Here is a 6,257-nt window from a genome sequence, read left to right on the forward strand (position 1 = left end):
ACAGAAACAGAGTCATAGATAGATGCAAAGAAAAACGGGTGGTTGCCAGAGGGCAGTGAGGTGGAGAGATGAGTGAAATAGGTGAGGAGATTAAGAGGTACAAAGTTCCAGTTACAAAATAAATGAGACATGGGGCTGAAATGTACACAATGGGGAATATAGTCGATAATAATTTAATATATTTGAATGGTGATGAAGGGTTCCAGCTATATAATAAATAAGCGCTAGGGATGTGATGTACAACATGATTAATATAATGAGTGCTGCTGTGTGGCACAGATGAGAGCCGCTAAGAGAGTAATTCCTAAGAGCTCTCATCACAAAAAATTATTTTCCTATTTTGTATCTACATGAGATGATGCACATTCACAGTAACTGTTTTTAGAATTATATACTCTATATATTAATAAATATGTATTATTTATAAGTATCATAAAAGCTTAAGATTCAGAAGTAATATATAATTCAAATACTATTCAATTGCTTAATATAATACCACAAAACTAGGAATTTGGCTATATTTTATTCAATTAGCCTGCATAAATACCTTCTGGTGTGTCCTAGATAAGCTCCATTAGTTAAATATAAAGAAGTGAAGAAAAGTTCAAAATCTGTTATTATATGTACCAGTTTAAACGTGGACAGAGAAATATATATGCAGCAATAACCCATCACATTTTGTAATTATTTACAAAATAAATCATTAGCAGTTCAAGGAAGAGTAATGAATTATACTACTACTGAGAAATAATTTAAAATAACAAAATTCTTAACTTCTTTCAACACAGAAAAGATTAAGCCAATAAGAGAAATTATTTAACTCTCAAGAACTGATTATATAGGGAGGGTGGGAGGGAGGGAGACGCAAGAGGGAAGAGATATGGGAACATATGTATATATATAACTGATTCATTTTGTTGTAAAGCAGAAACTAACACACCACTGTAAAGCAATTATACTCCAATAAAGATGTTAAAAAAAAAAGAACTGATTATAACTTTCGTCTACACAGCATGAGAACTATCGATTTCACCTTTACATTTCTAAATAAAAGTTTTCCATGTTTTTCTTTCTGTTTTATTTTCATGGTGTACATTAAACTAAGATGTAGGGTGTATATATAAGATAGTTTCAAATAAAAATAGCCTTTTATTATCTTAGAGAATCTCTCTTTGGGATGCCAAAAGAGTAATCTCCACTAGCCCATCAAATAAGGCCTATTTCACGTCCGCTTTGTGTAAAGAGTTGGGCTAGAGGACGTAGACTTAAAGATGATTAAGACACAATGAGGGACTTCCCTCGTGGCACAGTGGTTAAGAATCTGCCTGCCAATGCAGGGACACGGGTTCGAGCCCTGGTCAAGGAAGATCCCACATGTCATGGAGCAACAAAGCCTGTGCGCCACAACTATTGAGCCTGCGCTCTAGAGCCTGCACGCCACAACTATTGAAGCCCGCACGCTCTAGGGCCCATGTGCCGCAACTATTGAGCCTGCATGCTGCAACTACTGAAGCCCACACACCTAGAGCATGTGCTCCACAACACGAGAAGCCACCGCAATTAAAAGCCCATGCACTGCAACAAAGAGTAGCCCCCACTCGCCACAACTAGAGGAAGTCTGCGTGCAGCAATGAAGACCCAACACAGCCAAAAATAAAATTTAAAAAATTTTTTTAAAAAGTATGTTGATGAAAAATCAGAGATTAAAAATAAAAAAGACACAATGAGTATTATTATGAAGTTATGGAAATAGGAAATACAATTTTAAAATATTTTAATATAAAAGAGCTAAAGGTAAGCGACATACATGTGAAACTTGTCACTGATGAGTGCCCTGGTGAGCCCCAGTGGGGTGCGGAGCAGCAGGTACTGGATTGTGGAGGAAGGAACCTGGTCCTTGAGATCCAACAGATCTGTATTCCTCCCTGTTCTGCAATGTACTAGATAGAAGAACTTGGGTAGGTCACTTCATGTCTCTGGGTCTGTCTACAAAATGGTATGACAGCATTCATCGAGGGTTATGTAAGGGCTCAATGGAATGTCAGCTTTAAAGGCTATCACAGTGACTGGCATAGATGATACATCACTTCTCTCCCCAAAGACCCCATACAGGTTCTGTTATCTATGTTTCCTTCCCCAAGAGCTGTATTTGGTCGTCTGAATTTGCTCATTCTCTTTGAAAGCACTGTGTATTGTTCTAGAATATCCATCCTGTTCTTTGGGGATTGAGAAGAACAGGACAGCGCAGACTATGGAGAATCAGCTGTTTTATGGTGAGAACCTCTATTCCAGCATTTACACAACATATTACAATGTTCTTCTATGATACTTAATAACATAGTAATGACACACATAATTTTTTTTTACTTTATCTCATTTTATGGTGCCTCTATGGGTTACAAACTTTAATCTGGCAAACTATTTCAGATGAAGAATTTAACTTTATTTTGTCCTTTCCTTTGCATGTTTTATATGGAATCTGTTCATTTCTGTTTTTCCCATCTGGAGACTTGGTGAATTCAGCAGGTACATTTGGTTTTTTGAATTGCCTTGTTCACATTTGGTTTAATCATATAAAAATGTCAGAAAAATTAGATCACTATGTAAAAATACCTAGTGTTTAAAATAATAATAATAATCAAATAAGAAATTAAGAAAGTGCTCCATTGATTGGTATTTATAATTTTTCACCAGGCCCCCAAAATGATCCTTTTGTAAAATTATGGACAAACAGCACTTAAATATGTTGAGCAAAATTTACCTTAATAAAACCCAAATCCAATTGAAAGCAAAGATCCAGAACCTGGAGCCCAGAATAACAGCAAATACTGCCATCTGAGAATGCCACTCTTCTTTTCCTCAAAGTGGTGGTTTTACCACCCACTCTCTGTCCTTCTGTGCACAATTTTAACAAGCTCCCTTAAAGTTATTAGAAAAAAAAAAGGAGATAAATTCATGTTCCATTGAATGCTATGATTTTTGAGAATTTTGTCACTTTTTTATTATGATATAAATCAGTTTCTAAGTGCGTGTGTGGTGTACAGAGAGATAGCGAGACACAGAGATAGATATTGATTAAATGTATGTTAAAAAAGATCTAGAAAGATGCACCATGACCTGTTAACAGTGCTCAACTCTAAGGAGTGAGATTACAAAGGTAGATTTTTCTCGTATACTTTTATATTCTTTGCATTTCCCACAAATATTACACTTGAAAATATTTAAGTAAAGGAAAAATATTTCTTGGTGCACTTAATGTAACAAAACATAGCAAGCTACATTCAAGGGTTAGGATAAGTCTTCCCTCAAGATTTCCCCCCTCAGAAAAGAAAGGCAGCGTTCGCCGTCTCACATAGGAGCAAAACATAGGATTCCTGTGTGCTTCTCTTTCCTTGACACGGTACTTCCAGCAAGATCTGTTGGTACCTTACCTCCTTCACCATCAGCAGGCCAGGTCCAGGGCACATTCTCGTCCATGTGGGCTACAGCACATGCCTGAGAACTGGTCTTCTGCTTCCGCTTCGCTCTGCTAAGTCACTCATGTCAATCCCCCGTGCAAAAACCTGTTCACACTTACTAGGAACAAAACCCAGCTTCCTTATCACCACGTGATCTGGTCCCTGTCTGTCTTTCCAGTCCTATCTCGTACCACTCACTGTTCCCTTCTCAGTCTGATCTACCTGCCATTCAGCAAACATATCGAGCTCTTGACAGCTGACATACTTGTATTAGTCGGCTTGGGCTGCCATAACAAGATACCAGAGTCTGGGTGGCTTAAACAATAGAAATTAATTCCTCACAGTTCTGGAGGCTGGAAGTATAGGATCAGAGTGTCGGCAGGTTTGGTTTGTCCTGAGGCCCCTCTCCTTGGCTCACAGATGCTACCTTTCCTGTGTCTTCACATGACCATCTCTGTCTGTGTCTGTGTCCAGATCCCCTCTTCTCATAAAGATACCAGTCATATTGGATTAGAGACCACCCATGTGAGCTATTTTACCTTAATTGCCTCTTTAAAGGCTGTATCTCCAAACATAGTCACATTCTGAGGTGCTGGGGGTTAGGACCTCAACACTGCAATATGGAAAGGATACAATTGAGGCCGTAACAGTGCTCTTGTCTCCGCCTAAAATGTTCTTTCCCAAGGACTTTCATGGTTCCTCCTTTCATATCATTCAGCCCTCTGCCTAAATATCATCTCTTCAAGCAGGCCGTCTTCTATACCAGTTTACAGTAGCACGTAGGACCTCTTCATCCTATACCTTACCTACTTTAGCTTTCTTCACGGCACCTCAATGCTTTAGTAGCGCTATATGATTTCTTTTTTAATTTTCATTGTTTCTTCACCCTCACTTCCAGCACACATGCACACACTTGCATTCACACGCATGCACACACACACAGACACACACACATTAATGTATGTTTTATGAAGGCAGGGATTTTTATGTCTTATTTATTGCTGTAATTCAGTGTGCATAATTCTACCCAGAACACACTCTCAGCTCAGCAAATATTTACTTAACTAATTAATAATATTTCAAAGATTTTGCAAAGAAATTTCCATGAGGTCTTTCTAAGAGCATAAAAGCATGGGGTAAAAAATAAACAATTCCTTATATAGACCATGTACAGAAATGAGCATGGAACATGTTATTTTGGTCATGTTCCCTACAATTAATGTTTGCTGTTGGCTATTTAACAACAAATTTAACAGAATGTGTTTTACCGTGATTGATGTAGTTTATTAATTATGTACTGAATTAGACCAGCTGTTCTCAACCAAGGTCACTTAAATTCTCCCCAGAAGACAGTTGGCAGCATCTTATAGATTTTTGGTTGTCACGAGTGGGGCAGGAGTTCTCCTGGCGTCTAGTAGGTAGAAGCCAGGGATGCTTTAAACATTATACAATTCAATGGATATCTTCCCACAACAAAAAATTATTTGGCCCAAAATGTCAATAGTGCAGAGGTTGAAAAACCCTGATCTAAAGAAATTTAAATCAGAATAACAGAGATTCTTCTACTAATTACCCCTAATTTACTCCTATAGCTTTTTTATTTTTTTGCATAAATGATGGGTTCTATATAATAAAATATCAGTGTGTCTTTTTAAAATGCCCTATTCCTAGCCAGCTCTAGACAAAATTGCAAATTTTGTCTTTGGAGGCCTTTCACTTTTTCCCTTCTGCCTTACTCCCCTTTTAATACCTCTTTATCCCTGTTAGTGTGGTCCCTTAAAGACTAAGATGTTCTCCCACTGAAGCTCCCTAGGGGCCAAAGTTTTCACTAGATACAATACCAGGATCTATCCTTACATGGGATAAGCCCCAGATGCCCACCAAGCTTTGTCACTTGTCTATGTCAGCTCAAAATGCTAGAACAATGGAAACAAACCATTAAAAAAATAACTAGAAGGGAAAAATATAGAGCTCTGCATTTACGTCTCATGGACCAAATTTCACCAAGACGACTGGATCAGGGAGATGATTTTCATGTTGAAAAGATCTGGGATATTTTATTGAGCCCCAAGCTCAGCATGAGCCAGGACTGTACTGGAGGCTTAATGCCCTAATCTAAGAGCGTAATAAAACAACCATACTTGATCTGGTAAGCAGAACCTGGAATATACAAGAAAGTGTTGGGAACCTACAATGATTATGTGAGCATCAATTTCTGGGGGTACACTAATAAATCACTCTATTCAGTGGAACTGCTGAAGTGACTGGGTACCTCAAAGCCATGCTTTATATGGAACAACTAAAGAAACTTGAAATGCTGGTGCAGCAGAAGAGAACACTTAGAACAGACAGAATAACAATCTCCAAATATTTGTGCAATGACTACCCAGATAAATACTTTTCCCTTGCTTTAGAGGGAAGAACTAATAGTATTGAGGTGAAGTGGCTGCCTTATGCTCAATATGGAAGAATTTTATGACATCTTGGTAAAAAGTGCTGCTTCACAAATAGTGTGTTTCTCATTACTAGAAATATGCAAGCAGAGACCACAGGACTGCTTCTCAGAGACACTGCAGAAGAGATTCCTATTTTGGGTAGGAAGTTAGACTAGAAATCTCTATGTGCCCTTCCAATTCTGGGATTCCATGAGTCTAACCATTCTTTTATTAAAAGCAAAATATTTAACTATTTTCTCCCCAAAGAAAATATATTTGAAATAAGCTTTTCTCCTTACTCTCAATGGCCCTAAGCAAATCTTGAGAGAAATAGATTATCGAACATCTTTCAAACACTAGAAGG

Source organism: Stenella coeruleoalba, assembly GCF_951394435.1.
Source record: "Stenella coeruleoalba genome assembly, chromosome: 12".
Taxonomy (NCBI): Eukaryota; Metazoa; Chordata; class Mammalia; order Artiodactyla; family Delphinidae; genus Stenella; species Stenella coeruleoalba.